This window comes from Diadema setosum, chromosome 8 (genome assembly GCF_964275005.1).
Source record: "Diadema setosum chromosome 8, eeDiaSeto1, whole genome shotgun sequence".
In the NCBI taxonomy this organism is placed as follows: Eukaryota; Metazoa; Echinodermata; class Echinoidea; order Diadematoida; family Diadematidae; genus Diadema; species Diadema setosum.
The window spans coordinates 6,309,712-6,332,734 of NC_092692.1; the positions used below are offsets into that span (position 1 = coordinate 6,309,712).

Sequence of the window (23,023 nt, forward strand, 5' to 3'; positions counted from 1 at the left end):
TATTTTATAATAACAACTACTTGATCGGACACCATCTTGGGTATGTAAATTAGGGTCAATAAATGTTTCATCCTGTATCTTGGTGAATACTTGTCCTACCTTTCCCATATTTTGCACACGCAAAGACCATTTTACAAGAATCATTTCACAAAATAACTACTTTTTGCTCAGATGCCATCTTTGGTGTGCAAAATGGGGTCAAACGTCAAATATACTTCATTCTGTATCTTCGTTAGTGCATACGGAATTCGTTACCAAATATGGCAGGTCTGACTCCCTTTCTAAATGAGACTCCAAACATCACATGGCAAATGTCCCCTCAACACAGATGAAACCTGTATGGTCATGCCTATTGGGATCAGGACTCAAATCATTGATTTCCCAATAGATCGGATCACCTAATTTGTCAGTGTTGACAAATTCCGAGTCTAGTAGTCGTTTTGTTTCTCTTTTCAGTTTTTTTTTCCTCCCACACTATGTGCACTTATTTATAACAGATGAGCTCGATCCTTCGTATTCACATGCTCATTGCTCAAGGCATATACTTGCATCTATGCAGTACATTTTACAACTCTGTCGTTTTGGCCATTGTTGCAGGTTCTCGTAAAGATTTGTTTTGGTTCACAAATCGGCAGTTTTCAGTACACCTATCAATGTTCTTTATGACTGGAATATCAAACGTGAAACCTGCAGAACAGTCATAAAGTACAGCCAAGTAAAGAGACGACAGACTCAAACTGATGGTAAACGGTTGAGCAACGTCAAGAGGCATTACCAATCCATACTCGATATATTGAACAGTTGAAGGCTGTTAGAAAGAGGGCAAAGTAAATACATATGTCTATACATGTACACCACATCCGCATATATATATATATATATATATATATATATATATATATACATACATACATATATATATTATATATATATATATATATATATATATATATATATATATATATATATATATTTGTATATATGTGTGTGTTTGTGTGTGTGTGTGTGTGTGTAGTTAGCGATCGGAATATATACACAGTATAACAATAATTATGATTTAGATCCCGTCTTTAGAAGATGATTGAAGCATTGTTAGAGCTTCGCTGACCTCTTCTGCAAAGTATTTAAAAGAGAACACAAAAATGAAATCGTGGTATATCTCGGTAATCAATTCAGGAGCACAATTACCTTGTACAGAAGATATAATTCTGAGAAAGTATTAGACAGGGGCTGTACTTGTTATTAGTTCACGCAGCTGACAAAACAACCAGACAACCATTCAGTATTGATCAGTTTTTCACTGTTACACCCGCTCCGTACTTCCATTCCATGGAAAGAAATAATGACGGAAATACGGTATAGGTTCATATCACACGTACCATTCAACACCTGTTGTTAACGTCCGTGCATAGCCAGCGGTCTACACCGACCTCGTGGTTCATGTGCATAGAACAATCGCTATAAATCTCCCCCACCCCCCCCCCCCCCCCAACACACACACACACCTCCTCCGGTCCTTGTGTCGTGTGCCATGATGAAGACATTTCAGATAGTTAAAGCTTGCTCTGAGAGAGCATCTTTTTCGGGAAACTGAGATGCCTTCGTTACTATAGCAACACCAGAAAACAATCGAATGGTACACGGAACGTAAAAGAGACATAACACGCTCTATTTCTCTGCTCCACTGCTCTAATTCATCTCATTCTTGGAGAAGCTATAATGGGCGACAAACGTTGACTTGATTTGCAGCTTCTCCCCGAGTCAAGAATCGCGATAAGTTTCCCGCTCAGGGCTGAATTACAGCAACTACTTCTGTCTGAAGATCTCAAAGGTTGTCATGGCAACATGTAAACAGGCGAATTAAATGACCAAGATTCTATTCAATGGTCTCCCAGGGAGGTAAACATGCATGTGACATGTTAAATACCAGCATGAAGGACGGACAAACAAACTCTTCAGGTCCAAATCCCTTAGATCTCAATATATTATCTACCGTGATTTTCAGGTCCGCCCCTTCTGGGTTTCTTTATTGGTCAGAGATTTTTCACATACTCCTGTAATGGTCGCGCCTCATCCTTCATTTTTCTCTCAAGAGGGAATACAGCAGAGTTATACAACATGTTCAGCAGTTAAGCTCCATCTTTTTGATACAATTACCCACATATTGCTTTTGACGTACAACAAGAAAACAAGCTCAAGGTCTGTCCAACGTTGCAAGAGCTATACTGCTGCTATATTTATTTCACGTACTGTAATCAAAACAATGTATTTCAGAGTACAGATTAATAACTTCAAAATATTCTAGATTATACATAGATTAATATATATGATTTGCAAATGTTTATGTAGTAAACTGTTTGTTATCTTATAAACACAGGAGTTACCCTTTGTATGTTGATAAGAAATATATTTGTGTGTTTACTCCTGGGTAGACATAAAGAAGAATTAGTAAACACAACAAGACAAACATTTATCGGGGATCTTATCTTATGCCAACTTGAAAAAAAAAATCGGCCGTGAAGAGTGTTAAAAACCTGGCAGCATAGGTCATCATGCCACGCCCTTTAAACGATCGTAACACCATGAACACACGACTGACAGCTTTCTCAGTCTGGGAAAAACTATTCTCCGGGCTCCATAATATGTCGGACAAATATGAGATGTAGCGACCGAATATCAAACTGAGCGTACGAGATAAACGTCTCCGTGAAAAGAGGTGGGAAGAATATTAAATTCTGTCTGGAAGGTTTTCTTTTATTTCCTTCCACCCACGGTAGAGCCAAAACGCTTTCCAAAGAAGTAGTGATAGATAGTTTCACCCACACGCAGCTTGGACATACGGGACTCTCATTCAACTTTGCTTGGAATCAGTCACGGAATAATGTATAATGTTTCAATGCATGTGATGGATAGACCATGGATTACAAAGCTTGAGTAATAACTGCAAGACGCTATCTTAAGCCGACACTTGATGAGTGTTAAATCATATGTTTGAATATAGTTCGTACATACTGACCATCCGCGGATGACTAACTTTCATCATGATCCATTCGCCAAAGGAAAGTTATCAGTTTACATGTGAGTACATTACATTAATTCCAAGTTATTACTTTTTTTACCCTTTCATCTCCGTTTGTTTGTCTTCCTTTTGTTTATTTCATTTCCGTATGTTTTCTTGAAAATTTACTCAAACATATAAAAATCGAATGAATCAAATATTGACGCTGAATACTTTAATGTGCAAGAATCTAAGTCAAAGTTAATTATTCTAAATCATCCATAAATTTTGTGCTGTCACCAGAATACTACAAAAAAAAAGAAATAGTAAGAAGTTACTTTTAAGATGTACGTTTGAATGTATAATGTCCCACTGTTACTTGCATTTCAGTATTTTGAGAAGTCCGGAGTTCTGGGTCATTATAAATGAAAGTAAACCCAGAGCTGGAACACTAACTTCAAACTATCGTATTCCTCATTCAGCTTATGATCATTCCAACGGGGTGTTTGTTGGTTCTTTGTTTGGTGCTGTCGTCGTCCTTGTTGTTGTTTGTCATTATCCATCAGACCAGATGGCTGGATAACACATATTTAGCTGCACCAGCTGGTCTTCCATGCCAAGGGCCCTTTGTATACGTTCTTTTGGCCAACCTCTTCACCGGATTATGAACGCTGCTCTTTGCGATGATTAAAATGAAGAGAGATTTTAAACTCGCGTGGGTTGGGACTCTCTCACACACGGGACCTTAATTTATGAAATATCTGAAAGACAGTGTTTTGCCTCGGCTAGAAGAGACAGCATGATAAAACACAGTGTTGCTCAGTGAGATTCAAAGGGATTAGAACCAGGGGTGACGTTCGTTATTCCGAAGATTCCTTAATCCGAAAGTGAAATAAGATTCGTTATTTCGGAGATTGGATAGTCCGAGACACACAAATTTAGTATACATATAATTTTATGTAGATGTTCCTTATTCCTAAAATGAAATAACAGTTGCTGCATTTATGCAGCCAAACAAGCTATCACAATATAGGGTGTTCATGTGTTTATATTCATATGGAAATGACACAGTTGACATGTGATATGTATGGTATCCAAAACGTTCGTAAATCCAAAAATGGAAACAAGGTGCTTACTAACGAACAATTTCGAACCTTTTTTTTTTTCGGGTTACTGAACCTTCGGAATAGGCGAATCTTCCGAATAACAAACCTTCGGAATCACGAACTGTAACCCCAAACAGAGCCCGGACGCACGAACCCGAGCCATTCGATTTCACTGGAGGCAGATTATACACTATATCGACTGCACTTCGCTGCCCTTTGATCAAAAGCTGTTCACCATTTATATGATAATAAAAAGTCATTTCATCAATGCCAGCTAATGATTGATACCCAATGCTAGATTCAATGTTATTTCTTATAGTCACTGAAATAGTAGAATACTTAAAGCGGTATGTTGACCTACAAGGTGTGCTGGGTACACCCATGATTTTACTGGTATAAGGCCCGGAATGTAAGAGGCTAGTGTAAATATCTCGTATCTAAAAGTCAACGATGGTCCACCACACTATTTTATGATACTCTTTATGCTATAAAAAAGGGCAGCATATATATATATATATATATATATATATATATATATATATATATGTATATTTATATATATTTGTTGTTGCTATATATATATATATATATATATATATATATATATATATATATATATATATTTGCTGTTGTTCACAAAATGTTAATATGTTTGTCGATCTTGACATAATCTTAATGAACAAACTAGGGGTTAGAGGAACACCGGTCTCTTTACACTAACAATATTCTTTTGAAAGGTTTTATGTTGACTACTTTGTAGCACACACTCAACACACACGCACACACACACAGCATTTGTGAAGGTATCCATTCCTACTAAATTGCATGGTAAAAGGACTCATTTTAAAACGTTCGATACAAGCTTTAGTTATGTAAACGCTTCCCAAATGTTAGTACACATTTCCGAAAGACCACTTATCAATTGAACAATAATAAGGGAGGTAGAAAGAGATTTCTATCTCCCAGATTAAACTGAGCACTCTTTGGATGAGTTTGCGTATTTTCAAAAGCGGTCTCCTCGCTTCTTTCCCTTTCCCTCTCATAGTGGTTTTTCCCCTCTGTCTTGATATTTCTATTATTGGTTTAATATATATATATATATATATATATATATATATATATAATATATACATTGTACTTTATGACAGAGATCGTACTTCAAAATCTTCAAAGATGGACTTATCGGTTTTTGCAAACAAACCCTTCATATATGTATATATATATATATATATATATATATATATATATATGAAGAGTTTGTGTGCAAACAAACCCTTTATATATATCTATATATATATATTATTCCATTACATTCACAGACACCATTGCTGTTTCCGTGATCCGATTTCCCGCATTCGCAACTGCCATTAGCAATCACGTGTCTGTAGAGAGTTGTTTTTTTTTTTTGCCTCTTTTTTAATCCTTCCTATACCGTCCTGCTCCTCGGTAGTTCAACAAGGAATTTGTCTCGTCGTTCCACGCTTTGGTCCACCGCCAAACAGTGTTCAGAACCGAAGTCGTGATATTTACTTCACCTAGCTGCTCTTTGAAGCATGGAAATACCTGGCTATGCAGATTGGAAGTCCCTTGTGAATGGTTTGTCTGTTTAAACTCTTTTTGTGGGTGACCTTTTTTTTTTTTTGTTAGATTATCATCAGACACCACTCCGTGACAAAGTAAACCCCGCACCCACAGAACACTTTGCACATCACCCGAAAGGCTTGTCAAAATAGGGCTAGAATTCCATGTTTAGTAAACACTACAGAAGGATCTCAAAGTCTCTACGGCAGCCACAATAGCATTCCTCGTCGGCTGCATCGGCCTACACATGGGGTGTTGGACGGGGAAGGCCTCTGCTCTGTGTGGACGTCTGGAGACTCTGTGCGGGACCACGGCTGGACCAAACCTTCAGTTTTAAAACGTGACTATTTGCAAACTTGGCGTCCCCGCCAGGTGAGTTTGAAGGCGGAATCTAAGGGGTTCATATTAGGCCTGCCCCTGTAGTGTGGTATCATCGGTCTTACCAATGTGAGTGGTTGACATTCGTTTTATAATGGCAGACTAAACAGTTACATGATGTCTCTTTAGGCAAGCTCTAAATTTCAAACCTGTTCATTACTAGTTTAAAGGGGACAATGCATAGTGGATGCTGAGCATTGACTAAAATCCAGTCTAAAAGGTATATCAAAATAATTACCACTGATTCAATACGAATAACATATTGCTACCAAATCTTCGTGCTTCAAGAGATTCCAGTACAGCCTAACTATAGGTTCGGGACCTTAACATGTTCACTCTGTACTGACTCGAAAATCAGGAGGGAATGCGCCAGGAGGTGAACTACATACAAAATACTTCCTGATTGGCTGAAGGAGGAGGAGGAGGAGGAGGAGAAGAAGAAAGAGGACAGATTCTATCCACCTGGTCTTTTGGCGTATTCCCGAGGGTGGGATATAGCCAAAGGAGATGCCTGTTGATTGGCAATTTGCCATAGCAGTCTTAGTGATTAGGAGGCTCATGATTATTATTCAACGTAGGGCCTACTGGGTGTCTTGAGGCTCACGATGTTAGCCACCGTTAAGTCAGTGTTGCACTCCCCTCCATAGCCCGGAGAAACACGAGACGTACAGTCCTAACATGCAGAAGGCAAAGGTTGGGGTGGTACAAACTCCGTTGTATCCCGATTAACGACATAATGAATCTTAGATGGATTCCAATTTATTACCTTTTTTTAATGAATTGTCAAAGCTCTGGAAAATCTCACAACACGTACATCACACTGATTCGGATGAGAATATTTTTGTTATTGCATTAAGGGGTACATCACCGTAAATCGCATCATGAAAGCATTATCAGCATGCTTAACGGTAGTCTTACTGTAGTCATATACAATTAAAACATGCAGCAAAACGCACTGTGGTACAAATTATTAATTTTTTCTGTCGATCAAAGAGCAAATGATCAAAGATCTTTGACCATAAACATATTGATGTCATGTAACAAAGGTTCACGCAAGAAACAGCTAACACCAGCTCAACCAACAGATTTTTATTGGGTGATGTTTGTTATTCCGAAGGTTCGTTCATCCGAAAATGATATAAGGCTCATTATTCCGATGGTTCGTCCTTTCGAAAAACACAAATTCCCTTATACTTATATGTTCGAGAATTCGAAAAGGAAAAGGGTTCGTCAATCCAAACATTTTGGAGGTTATTCCGAAGGTTCATAAATCCAAAAATGACATATGGTTAGGTAATTCGAAAGGTTCGTTAATCATGTTAATTCGAAAATGAAAAGTTGAGAACGAATCCTCGGAATTACAAACTGTATATCATTTTCGCTTTGTCGAGCCTTCGGAATAGCAAACCTGATTTCAGTTTGGGATTAACGAACCGTTGGAATAACGAAGCCTATTTCATATTCTTATGAACGAATCCTTGGAATGATGAACTTTATTTCACCTTCGGATTAACGAACCCTCGTAATAACGTATTGTAACTAATCATCCATATCAGGACCACAGACACACACGTCCTCAAACAAACACGACATATTGGTTATTGATCGAAATTCCAGCACCACATGGCCAGATTTTCCTCATTCAAGCGAGCATAGATATAAATGCACTTATTATTTACGCATCGGGCAGTCTACAGGGGAAAAAAAGAAAAATCACAGACAAGACAGGTGAAATGATCCATCTATTCACTTTTCAATTACATCTATCGTCCTCAAAGCAAACCCGAGTTAATTCCTTCACTGTTATATGAAATCATATAGAAAACGTAAATATCAGATGTTGATAAAACAGATCAGCATTTGCATTTCATACAAACATTTAGAAAATGAAAAGCATTAAACTTGAAGAAGTGCATTCTGTAAAACACACAAAAAAATACTTATTTTTGAGAAAAAAATGGACTATACAGGGTCTACGTCGCATGATACTGGAAATATGCAAATTCCCGATTACCTAGCCAAATGAAATCTTTCTAGCACCGTTTCGAAATCAAAATGAAATATGAAGTACCAGTAAGAAGAATAAATATCCAAGTACACACACGCATCCACACAGGCACACACGCACACACACAAAACACACAAAACACACATAAACACACACATACACAAGCACGACACGTATAACTCATGTGCAGAACAATAAACAGCCCTTACTCGTTGGCAACATCAATCTCTATTTTGATATAATAATAGCCCGTTTCTATATCTACATAATTGTAGTTAAATGTGATGTTATGTCATCGCTTGTTTTTCTTTTCCTTGTTATTGTTTTGTGATTTCATGGGTTTATTGTTTAGTATCTGTTTGATATTTTTTTCTTCATTATGTTACTTAATTACACACTTTACAAAATTTAACGAAGGGTTTGATTTTACATTAGACTCTGTGGCTCTGGATATGACTACCGTGCTCTTGAAGAAGACCAAATTATTATAAACGAATAATACTGGCATACACACACTTTTACTTGTCTGGTATTTGTTTCCACAGATATCCGGCCTCAGCCCAAACCGGAAATTATCGAGAGGCGCTTCAAGAAACTTAAGGTACGTGTCAGGATCCATTTCAATCAGTATGATCCATATTCTTACGGTTATCCATACCACAATATTTGAAGAAAAAAAAAGAAGCAAGACTGCAGTCTTGTTGGTGTTGTTGTTGTTCTTTTTCTTCTCCTTCTTCTTCTTCTTCTTCTTCTTCTTCTTCTTCTTCTTGGTATTATTAATGATTATTGTGGGCGTGTGTGTGTGGATGGCGTTATGTTCGATTCAAATTGGAAGCGAATTTGTTCCTTCAAAAAAAGTTTGAATGTTATACAAATCATCGATCAAGAAATTATCTCAAACTTTAAAAGGCAGGTAGTTTTATGAAATATGCTGTCTTTATGGTGTCAGGAATATATATATATATATATATATATATATATATATATATATATATATATAATCTGGATTATCATCGTGATACATTTGGCTTTGTGTACCACCCGAAATCTAGTGTGAATGTACTCAGCTATTACAACGTACATCTTCCTCACAAGATTATCTCCTTTATACTGCCATCTCAAACTGTTTCTACCCTGTTTGTTGTCCTCGGCCCAAGACTGGTTGCAGAATATTCCCGGGAGGATATTTTGCATGATTTCTTCTTTGAGTTTTTTAGCACATTAATATGTTCAACAGACCAATTAAGCGATTGTACTTGCGACAAAGAAAAACAGACTTATGAGGACAAAATTACATGTAAGATACACTCTAAAAACACAAATGTTAAATTAGCATTTAAAAGGGCCGAGGAGTGACAACATTTTCAAAGTGTTGGTTTTCCTGCTAGATTCAACATTTAAAATGTTATTTTAAAAGTTGGATGCAACACTTCAAAAAATGCTGTCACTCCTCTGCCCTTTTAAATGTTGATTCAACATTTGCGTTTTTAGAGTGTACAAGTCTAAATAACAATTGACTGAAATCTATTTATAAAACACCATACATGACGGATGATTATCTAACACAATTTTTTTTACTTTGTTTCTTGATTTAAGAACTAAAATCATTAGCCAAATGGATAGACCAAACAAGCGGCAAAAAGAACTATGAACTTATACAGACTTGCGCAAATTTTTGGTAGTGTATCAATGGCGTCGTTTATATCAAGACAATCATTACCAAATACTTGAGTACAGGTTCCTCTTGTTATGCACTTTGATCACCAAAGAAGTACGTTTCGAACAATTCACTTGAAAATTCAACTTCATTGAAAGAAAGCAAGGAAGTTATCACATCAAAGCATAATGGGTAACAACGGAACAAGGAAGAAAAATTTCGTACAGGGAATCTTTTGAGAGGGCAAATCTCTATTGTCAACTCAGCCTTGTTATGCCCGTGTAGGTCTGTAATGAAGAATCGACGTCTTACCAGATAAAAGCGTCAATACTTATCATTTGCATGTCAATGGAGAATACGTATATAAACACGTTGTACTGGGTTTGATTTCTGTGTCACCTCATCCGGGAATAGACACGATAAATGCTTACAGACAGCCGTAGACAACACTTAGATTGTATAGGGTCTGGGAGCTGTGCTCTTGTGGGCAAAAGCTGTCAGAATTATTGCAAAAGGGGAACAGGTGTCATGAAAATATCACTCAGTAGCAAACACAAAACGTATGATGGCTGGCATCGTTTAATAATGACATGTGTGTGTGTGTGTGTGTGTGTGTGTGTGTGTGTGTGTGTGTGTGTGTGTATGTGTGTGTGTGTCTGATGTGCATATGTTTATGATTGTGTCCCCCCCCCCCCCTCCACTCCTCCACTCCCAGGTTCTGCCAGAAAACGGTTCATTTCGAAAGCGAAAGATAGACAGAGAGAAAGACAAATCGCGTTTATGATATGGACCGGGAGAAAAGAATAATCCCCAATATTATAGCGTCAAATATATGATTGCCAAAACCAGTCATTTATCCAAAGACGAATAGGCAACGTAATGATTGAATATTTTATACCACAACTTATATAATCATGCTCTATCAACCTTAAGCAGAAGTGAAATGGAATAAAAAGTATAAGGTTGAAAAAGAAGGAATAGAAAAGAAAATAAGGTACACAGACGATATGTTACAACAGTACGACTATCTTTGCTTTTTTTATTGATAGTCCTGTTAAGGATTTCAAATAAGATGTTGACTGGAAGTGACAGTAACATATCAGTGAAACTAGAGCAGAGTGGTACATAGTATATCAATAAGGAAATAAAAGTCGTTAAAGTATCATTAAGTGCGGCAGCGAATGAGAACCTCTTAATATGTATCTCTGCCGTGTAATTGCGACGTAACTTATTGTGTTATACTCCCAGTTTGCGTGTGACATAAAGCAGGATAAGGAAAGAATATTGTGACAAGATGTTTTTAAATAATTATCTTAAAAGTGACTGTGTGTTTAATGATATGCAGAAAGCTATGTTGATTAAGTTATACAAAAAGGTTATTCCTGAAAATATCCTTTTTGCTTTATTCATTGATCTACGTTTCTATCTATTACTCCAGGGACTTCGTGAAAAGTGTGTGTGTCAATTTCACTTCTATAAGAATATCTGTAGTAAATTCTGTAATCACCCAAAGAAAACGCTTCAATGGTACCAAGGTGAGGGGGTTACGTATAGGTGTGTTATTACCTTGATACTTTACGACTATCACGCAACATGATAGAAAATGTAATTAAGTTATTCTGATACTTGGAGATTGACAGCTTTTATAGAATATCAAATAAGAATGTAACATTACAATTGAGTATATAGTAGAAGTATATACATTCTGTAAAAGTGTATTGAAATTAATTTTAAAAATAATTTCTAGAATTTCTAGAATTGAATAATGGTTGAAAGAAAACGTAAGGCAGGTAGACTTATACTGACCTATGTTAAGAGACGTGCATTTATAGTCAGCATTCAAATCAAACAAGTTTACATCTCCATGTGTGTCAGTAAACAATCTCCTAAAAGTTTTAAAACAAAGACGCTACCTTGGTTCATGCCACATTTTTCTTGAGGCAATCCAGTTTGAACAGAGCTGTAAAGCCTAAACAGAAAACGAAAACTATACAAGTAAAGCTATGTCGCTTGTCCTGCTGCCTGTATAAAGGATGCAGTAGCTGTAGACGGATGCGTTCTAAAGAGCTTTCTGCTGTAATGCTGTAGGGTGCTGTTCGTTATTCCGAAGGGTCGTTATTCCGAAGGGTCGTTAATCCGAAACACACAAATTCCCTATGGGTTCGTTAATCCGAAAATGAAAAAAGGGTTCGTTTATCAGAACATTTGTGGCGTTATTCCGAAGGTTCATTCTTCCGAAGATTCGTTAATCCGAAAATGAAATTCGGAAAAATGAACCTTCGGAATAACGAATCTTCGGATAAAAGAGCCTTCGGAATAACGAACGTTCGGAATAACGAGCTGTAACCATGCTGTATGTATTGAACACGTGTCCCTTTGAAACGCCCTTTGCTTTCGGAATTGAAACCGTACAGCGCCCTTTCCCTTTAATAGCGTTTCCTTATAGTCTGAATCAAGTGCATTGAACACCTGGCAAATACGATTGGCGTGCACACCCCGATCAATATAAGTCCTGCAATCCATATGTTGACCTCTATTGATGCCTTTTGGTCTGTAAAAAAAAAACCAAATCACTAAATACTTCATGAAAATATGTTCAGAAATCAATAGATAACACTAATTGGATCGCAAGGACCTTTCAAGTTCAGTTAACTGCCGAGACCACATTGTATGGTCAATGGGCAGGGGTTTATTGCCTTACAAAGTGGAGTATCATACTTTTATCCACTTTCAAAAGGAAGGTTGTACCTATAGTGACCTTAACATTTGCTCGTCTTTACGCAAGCCCCTGCGTGCAAACGTTTTTAAGCATCCATATTCACGAGAAGAATATGAAAACGGAACAGTTTGTCTGTAGGTAAAGAAATCTAAAAACTCCAGCTACATTAGTGTTTGGTAAAATATTTTGAGCACACTGAATGTCACTGAATATGTTGATGTTTATTTCAGAGGGCTCTCGTCCACGACTTTAATTTCTCAGAGTTGCTCTCATGTGTGATGAAATCGTGGCTTTGCATTAAATAGAATAAAAGAAACTGTTGCTCTTTGTATGTTGGACCACATTTTGGTATAATCAAACAAATTACATTTTCTAATATGGGGAATTAAAAGATTGCTTACCTCTGATCGATATACGTAAGATCAAAAAAAAAAAAAAAAAGGAGAAAATTGATTAAGAGACCATTTTCAGTGTTCACACGGAAGTGACCGGAGTATGTAGACAACGCCGTTCTTGCATGAATGGTTCTGTTGTTCACTTTTTGGGAAATTTAATGGTCTAAGTAATCAATCAAGGTTCTCTGCACCATTGTTGTTAATCTGTCTTGGCGCAAAGGGATTCTTCTATGGTCTTCTGCTGCTTGGTCGTTCCGTTTCAGCAAACACGCGCATTCAGATTAAAGGTGTCGTTTACCACTGGGAGCAGTGATTTAAAAAATGTTCGAGCTGTCGCATTGCATCACTGTGTGGGTCAATATTATTACAAAACATCCTATCATGTAAACATTTCGCCACAAAGCCAGAATTGATATAAGGAGACGTCAGTATTTTTCTCGATAAACCGTAACTGTAGACAGTTTATTCAAACGGTATAATTTATTGCTCCCATATTATATTCAACAATGTCTTGATATTCATTATACTGATTAACACTTTCTCGTTTGTTGTTTCTATCCCTATTATCTCAGATTTTAGAACTATTTTCAAGCACTAAAGCTGGGTTTTTGTTTCATCTACAAATGGTAAATAATGCCGTTAATGATGTCTAACAAACCCAGGAAGATAAAAGAGCAGATTTTTTTTTCTTGCAATATTTTTTCTACCATTTGTTAAAGCCCCCCTCCTCCCCCCCCCCCCAACAAAAAAGAATGTTTAGAATTATAACGTTGCTTCCGCATAGGTGGAAAATAAGTGGAACACTATACATAAAATGGATTGGACAAGTCGGACTATCAGTTTAAAGGGATCGTATCGTTTTGATTGAGCCTTAACTTCAGGTTTTTATCATTTTTTGGTGAGATAGTGAGAAACCTCTTGTGAAATATGAAAGAACATGTAATTCCGAGAGGAATCCAGTGTTTATTTGATGAAAATTGGTTTTGAAATGGCCTAGATATCCAATACAGAGCGATCCTAATAAAGTGTGGGACCCACATTTTATTACGATCATTTTGTTTTACTTTGTTTTTGGATGTTTCAGCTATTCCAAACCTGATTTTTATCAAATAAACTTTGAATTCCTCTTAAAATGGTATGCTCTGTACTATTTCATAAGTGTTTTCTTGGTATCTTGCAAAAAAAGGTAAAGCCCAATTTTCATCTCCACCAATACTGTACCATCCCTAATGTTATGAATGTGTCTATATTTGGGTTGCCTCAGTTTGTGCCCGCTCTGAAAATAAAGAAGAAAGTCTACAAAAGTCAAATCACAGTGGCTGAAATATGAAGAGTATGTTAAAATGATTTCACAAAAAAAATCGTCATTTTTTTTTCTGTAAAGAGTAAACGCAGGTATTCATTTTGCATGTTACTGACATACTGTATTATAGCATGCGAAGGCACATTTTTTGATGTATTTCGCATGTATACGTACAGTGAATTTAGCCCTCCCGAAAGATTGATATACCGGGACTGAAAGGTTTCCTTCGTTATAATCTCAACATTAATTCAGATCATGGATGGGGTATCTCATCGCTGTATCTTCGATAGTCGACGGGTATATAAATACTTGGAATGGGGCAACACTTACGTTGCATTACGTTCAATGGCGCAAATGAATTGGCACAACGCTTTAAGATAAACCTGAGGTCATGTTTTAGTAAAGGACCGTTTTATTTAACCTCGATTTGCTATTTACGAGTTAAGTGATTAGAAAATTGGTATAAAGGAGCATCTTTGGTTGTCGACATGATAGCATTACGTAACAGCCACTCTCATCCTTGTTCAATTACTCGCCAACTGCCGAACCTTTCAATGTCAGTGTAGTCACCCGTAGTGAACTCATTCATCATACAGTTTAAGTCACGTTTTCAGACACTCTGGAGTCTTATGGAACACTCCGTATTAAGTCACCACCATTATATATAAAAGAAAAAGAGTTCATCCATGTACCCGTTATAATGTATGTGTGATTGTGTGTATAAGTATCACCATGTGTATTATGCACTTACCCATGGTGTAAAACGAGGACACACATACGAACTTTACATTCATACCGAGGACACAAGCACAGAGAACCGAGGACGTCCTCGGTACCCAGACCATTCCAAACGGTCTGCTTTTGCATGCTTTTGCATGTATAAGGGGGTACATGTTTGTAGGTCATCCATTAGCATTATTGTAATAAGTCCTCGACTGGATGGTAATATACGAATGAGTCCTCGGTTGACTAGAGTCCTACTGACACACAGGTCCTCGGTTATGTGGTAAAATTCTTATGGGTAAAACAGGTCCTCGGTTTCCGCCATATAGACGCGTACATAATAATGTGTGCGTGTGTGTATGAGTGGTACATTCCTTCCCAATGCTAGGAAATTAATATTTCAGTACGTGAGCTTGTAAAAATGTGAAGCTCCATTAGCTCCCTTGAGTCAGTCCTTCCAACAGTGAAGGAGGACAGCGAATGATAGGATAATTTTTGTGGTTTTTCAGTGATATGTGTAATGGCAAAATAATTAGGGTCAGCATCTAGGTCAATAAACTATATAGTAATCGTCTGATTGCTATTTGCGTGTGCATGATAGATTCATCCCGAGTGATTGGCAAAGAGTGATTTTGCACGGATCGGTGTTGTACTGTTTCTAGAAGAAACCAATGTAAAAATGTTAATCAGTATGGTCAATGATAAATATTGCTAAACGTACAACATGTGAATAATAATTTCAATAAAATTGTATCTGGAATAAACCGTCCACAGTTATGGTTTATTGAGAAAAATAGTGATATCTCCTATCACCCAGCACTTGACAAGCACGTAAAGTACGATAATATATACGTCAGCGGCGGACTGTATACCAGACTGGAAGAAGAAGAAGAAGAAGAAGAAGAAGAAGAAGAAGAAGAAGAGGAAGAGGAAGAAGAAGAAGAAGAATATCATAGGCTTTACCGCGATTTTATTTTGAAGGATGTTTTGTTAGAAAACTGACCTATACATACATACATGTATATGCATCAAATGTGGTAACTCGAACTTAAAAAAAAAAAAAATCACTTCTCCCTTTAACAATCCTAAAAAGACGGACCAGGTTATAAGAAAATAAGAACTTCTCGGCTGCTGTCCCATGCCTGTGGAATCCACTCCTCCAAAGTATCTGTGAATCATTTTTGAATTCTTGTATTTCTCATGCGTTCGTAACTGCAAAGACTAAAAGAAAACACATTTATTATCAAAACATTAAAAAATCAAATGATAATATAATTATGGTCAGCCTCAATTACTGAACAAAAAAAAATGATTTGGAAATAAATGTTTGTTGTATAGTGAGGCCACGTAACACTGCGCGATCGTACAGATGTGGATCTAAATTATTGGTTTTTTTTTTCTATTTATATGTTTTATTAAATCAAATCAAATACACACAATTATTATTATTATTATTATTATTATTATTATTATTATTATTATTATTATTATTATTATTACTATTACTATTATTTATAGTGCGCTTTTCCCACAAGGTCGAAAGCGCTTACAATCACTTGGCAACAATTTGAAAAAAGATAAGAGAACAATTGGGATAATCATACACATAAAAACTCTTAACCTATGGAGACATCAGGGTAACTACTGTACCTTCCATGGTGACTAAATATGACACATAATTATTCAAACTCATATGATTTATGAACATGACATTATGCATGTAATACATTTTGAGTGCACCGATAGAGAGGTAATACATGTATCAAGGTACTGTCAGTAGCAGCATGAATCTTGAAAAGTAAACTGACCAGCAATAGAGTTTATCTACTATAGTCATGTATCAAAATCAAACCTCCATTTTTTTAATGAATGGGGAGCTTATTCCTTTTCTTAGCCAAATGGTATTCTATAATTCTTTCTGTTTTTGAACATATGCATTTATATTTGGAATGTTGTTTTTAAATTTACAAATAAATGTGAAATACTTTACCACTAAGATTAAATACGTTTCGAATTTGTCAGATGATACACCAAACAACGTATTAAAATTTGTATAATCAAAATTAGAATCATACTTTTGCACTAATATACCTCGTACAAGTTTCCAAATTGGAGTGACCTTCTCACATTCACAAAATAAATTAATCACTTTCTCTTCAAATTTATCACAAAAAGAACCGTTTGGAGAATCTCTTCTTTTAATCTTATACAAAAATTCGTTTAGGGCTATTGCCAGATTGACCGGTACTAAAACCTTGTTATCCCAATATTCATAACGCTTGTTGGGAACTTGTTTGGAGTTCAGCAAATTGTATGCAAGACTGGGTATTTTCTTTGAACTCTTCAACTTAAAATTGAGAGCTTTATTTACATCAACATCTTGCGTATAGGGGTTTTCCAGCCAGTCATTTGGAATATTCCTTATTGAAAAAAAAATAATAATGATTATACTTTCTTCTGTGTGACCGAGGGATATCAAAATCAAGGACTAATTCTTCAAATAATTTATGGCCAGGAAAGGGAGAATTCAGCAAGTCAGAGATTACAGATACATTCTTAAATTCCACAACTAATATTAAGAATACTTCTTAGATTTTGACTGTATATATCAATCGATTAAACCACAATGACGGACATGCACCAATTTCTGAGAATTTGCATTGAAATTGCTCTGCAGTTGCATACTCCCTGTACATGTACCAAGTACGCAAGGAATCTGCTAACTGTGTATTACCTAAAGAGTTCAAGATTTTTTCAGGTGCGAATGATTTCCAAATATATATAATATGATATATATAATATTAGGGTCTATATGAAATTTTTCCAAGGCTGATAATTCAATCGATTTCCAAACAGATTCAAAGCTATCATCAAGTGTGGATCTAAATTATTATCTTATATCATATAAATATCATATATTCACAAGTACGTAATTATCAAAAGAATGGACGCCTTTTGAAAAGTCCATGCGTCTTGAGTCTATTGAGTCCATTGGATATTAGCGGCGCAAGATTGGCGTCAAAAACAAATTCGCATCATCGGCATTGATCGGAGGAAGATTAATTTTCACGAAATGCATGAATGAGTTCACGGATGTTTGCGATTTCACGTGAAATGTAAAATAATAATGAAAATAAAGATAAAAATAATAAGCAAAAAAAAATATTCTTTGTTTGAAATCATAGCTGAATTCTATGAACTGATTTACGATGATCTGTAAGGGTTTGCGAATCGTATTTAAAGGTACTGTTTACCATTGGTAGCAGTGATTTAAAAAATGTTCGAGATATAACATTCGATGCACAAAATAATGTGTAGGTCAGTTGTATCACAAATCATCCTAGTACTATACATTTCGAAATAAAGCCTTAAATCTTAGGAGATATCATTATTTCTCTCACTAAACCATAACTGCAGACGGTTTAGTCTAAAAACATATTTACTATAGTATATAGATATCGTTCACATTCCGTAAATATAGCAATACTTAACATAAGTTATACTGATTCAAATTTTTTGCATTGGTTGTTTCTTTCACTAACTCATATTTTAGAACTATTTTGGATCACTAAAGATGACTTTTTGTTTCATCTGCAAATGGTAAATTGTGCCTGCAAGTTGCCAAGTTTGTGAGCCAAAACTTGATTTGGATGTTCTTCAAGATTAAACAAAAAGGATATATATTTTGCCTGTGAGGTCACGACCATGACTGAGAACGGTGTCGTGAAAACACTGTCTCTTGTAATTTTTAAGTTCATCGTAGCCTGTACCCCGTCTATTTACTCAGTACTTGATTTGACTCAATTTGTAGAAGTCTTAAATGCTTAAGAATTGTGTGTGGGTTTTGTTTGTTTTTCAGCTTCACACAACCTGATATTGAAATTCCCCCTGCTACATACTGATCCAATTCTTTTATACAGATACTTAAGGTGGAAAAGGAATTTTCACATGTTATCCCTATGAGGTCATTATCACTGTAGACGTCCTTTGCAAGTGAGCCTATTTTCTACGTCATTCCCGCCCTGTTGTTAGCTGAGCTTGTTGTTATTGTTGAGCCAGACGTCAGGTCGAAGCGTTCGCCGGGTATAGAAAATTCAACAATTGTGGCAATCCAACCGGGACTATTTTGTTCCTGAAGGCCGGGGGCGTGACTGGGGTTAGTAAAGGTGAAAGCGTGGGTCTGAAGTGAAAGGGAACATTGAGGTGTGGTAACTGAAGAATAGGGGTTATGGACAGTAGTTGTGTGTGTGTGCGTGTGTGTGTGTGGGTGTGTGTGTGTGTGTGTGAATGTAACCACATTTTATTGTATACAAACTTACGAGCGATATTTTGTGTGTGTATGCGTGTGTGTGTGTGTGTGTGTGTGTGTATGGGGAGAGTACAGTGTGTGTATCACGTTCCACAGCGAAAATGTGTGTGTTCGCACCGGCGACCAAAATGCTGATCAATCTAGTGTCATGGCGCTGTCATTGACCTTGTAAGCCTTCCACGAAGCCTAGGCAGGTGAAAAGGAAGCCCAATTGGGAACGGTAATAGTAGCATACTATTCAATGGCACCCATAACGGATTTCAATTTCATTTCATTAAATCAATTTCAATTCTCTATTTTCATTTTCCAAAAACAGAATTTTCTACAATGATCTGAATATTTTGATACTGAAGTATAGTGATAATTGGTAATTGATTACATTCATGCATATTCATGATATCGTGACATTCTTTGTTCAAGCTTCTTTTATTATGGTGTGTGTGCGTGTGTGTGTGTGTGTGTGTGTGTGTGTGGCGGGGGAGAAAATGACACCTCCACGTCCTTGCTCGTTGGTGTCTTTGTCTGATTAAGACCAGTTCGATTTATAGCAATTATACGTTTTACCAATTTATGTGACATGTTTACAGCCCTAGCTTTTTGAGATCATAAAGACCTGTAAGTAAATGGTTGGAGTGGAAAAAATCTCCGCTTGTAGGAAGCCATGTATTATAAATAGTTGCACATTAGTCATTCAGATTTTTTTCTTTTTTTTTCCACTAAATCTACTTACTTGATGTGTCAATTAAATCAAGCTTTGTCGAGTGTGTGTGATGTCAGCATTGATGAATTTCACGGTTTGGTGCCTTAGCTCAGGAACTATTGTCTCTGAGCCATCCATTGAAAGGTAGGTGAAAGGCTTTCTTCCTTTTTTAAGTACATGATTTCTTTGACCAGCTCATAAAAACCGCAATCAGCCTAATGCAGAGATAGGCTTTCATGATGTATGTGTTAACCTATACAGTGTGCAGACCCCTTTCAATAAGAGTTAGTCAGTTTGAACAAGCACCATACGATTGAGGGCTTAATGTCAACATTACACTAAGCTAACTATGAAGTACAGTAAATACAGATTCCAAAAAGGCAATTTACACAGAAGGCGCATAGAGAAAAACTGGAGCGCCGACCCGAGATACACCTACGTATAGCAAACGTGTGAAGGCTTGAACATGACAACTACGTGTGGCGTGTAGTTGGAGGATTTATTGTATCCGGTTGCGTCGGGCAAGACGCAATTGAGACGCCGAGGCTGAGGCTTTGGTCATGCATAATGCGTATACCACGGCGGGTTCTTGCTGTCTTGCTCTTGCTGTCAGTGTAACCTCGTTATTTCATCAGCTGGCTGTGGCCGCTAGATTCGTGGCGGGTTCGACGTTTTAACTTAATAAGACACATCAAGAGGAGTGGAAGAGACTCGCAACGGAACAAGATGCCTGGTATAACAAGATGAGAGTGCATCATCCTTGTGCAAGTTTGGGGCGGTGCTAGCTATTCGTCATTACGTTCTCACCATTCGTCTTTACTCTCTCGATTAAATCGCCCCGAGATTCGAAATTTATGAAGTGCGACGTGATTTCTAAATCTGTGACCGGCGTTTAAACTTGCATGTTCCATTTCATTAACCGTTGATTGGCGACGCCGAGTGTGACTATCAGATGGAGGGGATGGGATAAGGAGAAGCAGGAACAATTTTGATGTTGGAATTAACGTGATATATTTCTGTTGTTGTTGTTGTTGTTGCTGTTGTTGTTGTTGTTGTTGTTGTTGTTGTTGTTGTTGTTGTTGTTGTTGTTGTTGTTTTACAACTTGACATCATCACATACGTAGACATTGTAATCACCTGTGTATATAAACAACCTGTTGGATTTCACCAGCGAGCCGGACACAGCATCGCTTTATCCGCGCGCTGCCTTCTGCCTTCGCGGCTGTGACACTGGACTGTGCGCACATGACATGCAAATACACACACCGTGTTATGTTTAAATCTGCCGTGATTGTAGGAGGCGCCTAGCCTGTCGCCCTCGCTTTTATAACTTGCTGCTGACGGAATTCTAGCCCAGCTCGTCATCGACTGCCGCTTGGACTCGTCGAGAGGACAGAAAATGGCGAGGCGATGACGCGTTCGTTGGACATCATCTATGGATAATAATTTTCTCGGCTCTTCGCTTACATTTTGGATAACTCATTAGCATCAGCATCCTCCTGAAAAAGCGTGCAGTGCCGAGGATCGGATTCTGGCGATGAGAATTACTGGAAATATTCCCACTACGAGCTTACTGGCTATCAGCTACTGACCCTTGGTATAGGCTACACCTGATGTTTTCAAACTCGAAGTACAAATGCGATAGTATCGTGTCTACGAACAAACGAAGATACACAATTACCTGGATACAACGAAGAGTTTGACAGTTTGACGGAAGTTGAAGTTTTACATGTATGTCTTCACGTCCGATTTTACTTGCATTTGTTGTTGTGTGCTGTCTGATCTTACACCGTGCTGCGAACAGATGCCATAGCCTTGACTGGAAAACAGGGAGTCGAGATTTTATCGCCATGATGAAATCGAGCAGAAAAGTGAGTAAGATAAGTCCGGACTTTTAGGTTTAAAGAGGCTTTCACTGAAAATGCCTATGTTGGTTCAGTAAATGCAGACAAATCAGTATTACTGAAGGGGTCAGAATTAACTACAGGTGGATTAATGAAATTAAACAAGGCTACGTCTAGCAAACACAACTTTCTGCACTGTAATGAGTATGACTCGCGTTGCTGCTGCAATTACATAGTGTTTTTTTTTTTTATTGGTCCATTGGCCTACAGCTGTACTCCCAACCCAGTTTCGCTGTGCGTATACCAACGGAACATCCTGTTGTAGCCTTCTTTTTAATGAAACACGGTGCCTTAAAAAACAGATAAAGATACCAACGAGAAATTTGATGGCGCCCGCTGTAAGAGGCGGGAAAGAACTGAATGTGGAGGGAAAAGAAACAATACATGCTCAGGCATTTTTCTACTACATGACATTTTGTGACTTATAATGTTGTAATAGGCAGTGTTACGTTGTACAATGTAGGTGTCTATTGAAATACAAGTGTGTATAATACTTTGTGCGACTTAGCCTCATGGTTAATTTTCCTACGATCACGCATCAGCTTAATGCCAAACAATATCAACATTTCATTAATCCTTTTGTTTTAATCGGTTAGCCGGTGTTAGAGTGTGTGTGGGTGTGTGTATACGCGCGCGTGTGGATGTGGATGTGGGTGATCTCTTCTTAATTCTTGGCAATCGCAATGGGAATGCCAAAATGTTACTCATGTTATCAATGGAATGAGGTATATCGACGTCCTACATTGCAATAAGTTGGCAAGGGACACAATGCACACCGTGTACATTGTACACTGAATGTGTTTCATCACGCGTGAAATTAGGTGATCCGAGTATCCTCTCTGATCACCTTCTGTTTCTTTCATATTTGGTTTTAGTACTGTTAAAGTGACGTTGAGAGGATGATTTACAAAGATGGGTTTTGCATTAATCCTTATTAATATATTTGATCTAACTGGCGTGACCCGCTCGTTACTTTGACTTACAAGTCTATACCAGTCCAGGTGGAAGAGTTGCGAGCAATCATTAAAGACAATATACTTTATAATTCATTTTGGCAAGACTTCCTCATGTCCCCCATCACTCATAATCCTAACATTTGCCATGTGACTTTGTGTGAGTGCGTGCATCCGTGTGTATAAGCTAACAATGGTGGGACAATGCAGAGTGGTATAGGGCAAAATAAGTGGGGAGGCATGAGGAAGTATTTCCATTTTTATGTGATTGGGCACTCTGCAATCCTAT

At 37.2% G+C, this 23,023-nt stretch overlaps 1 protein-coding gene across 1 annotated transcript in view; it reads left to right on the top strand.

Annotated features, from left to right (window-relative positions):
- The first annotated feature begins 8,626 nt into the window (after positions 1-8,626).
- LOC140231772 (formin-like protein 2) overlaps positions 8,627-23,023 on the top strand; it is a 47,844-nt gene continuing 33,447 nt past the window's right edge. The window contains exon 1 of the mRNA XM_072311925.1: positions 8,627-8,672. The gene's annotated coding sequence lies outside the window, so the exon portion shown is untranslated. The remainder of the gene's footprint in view (positions 8,673-23,023) is intronic.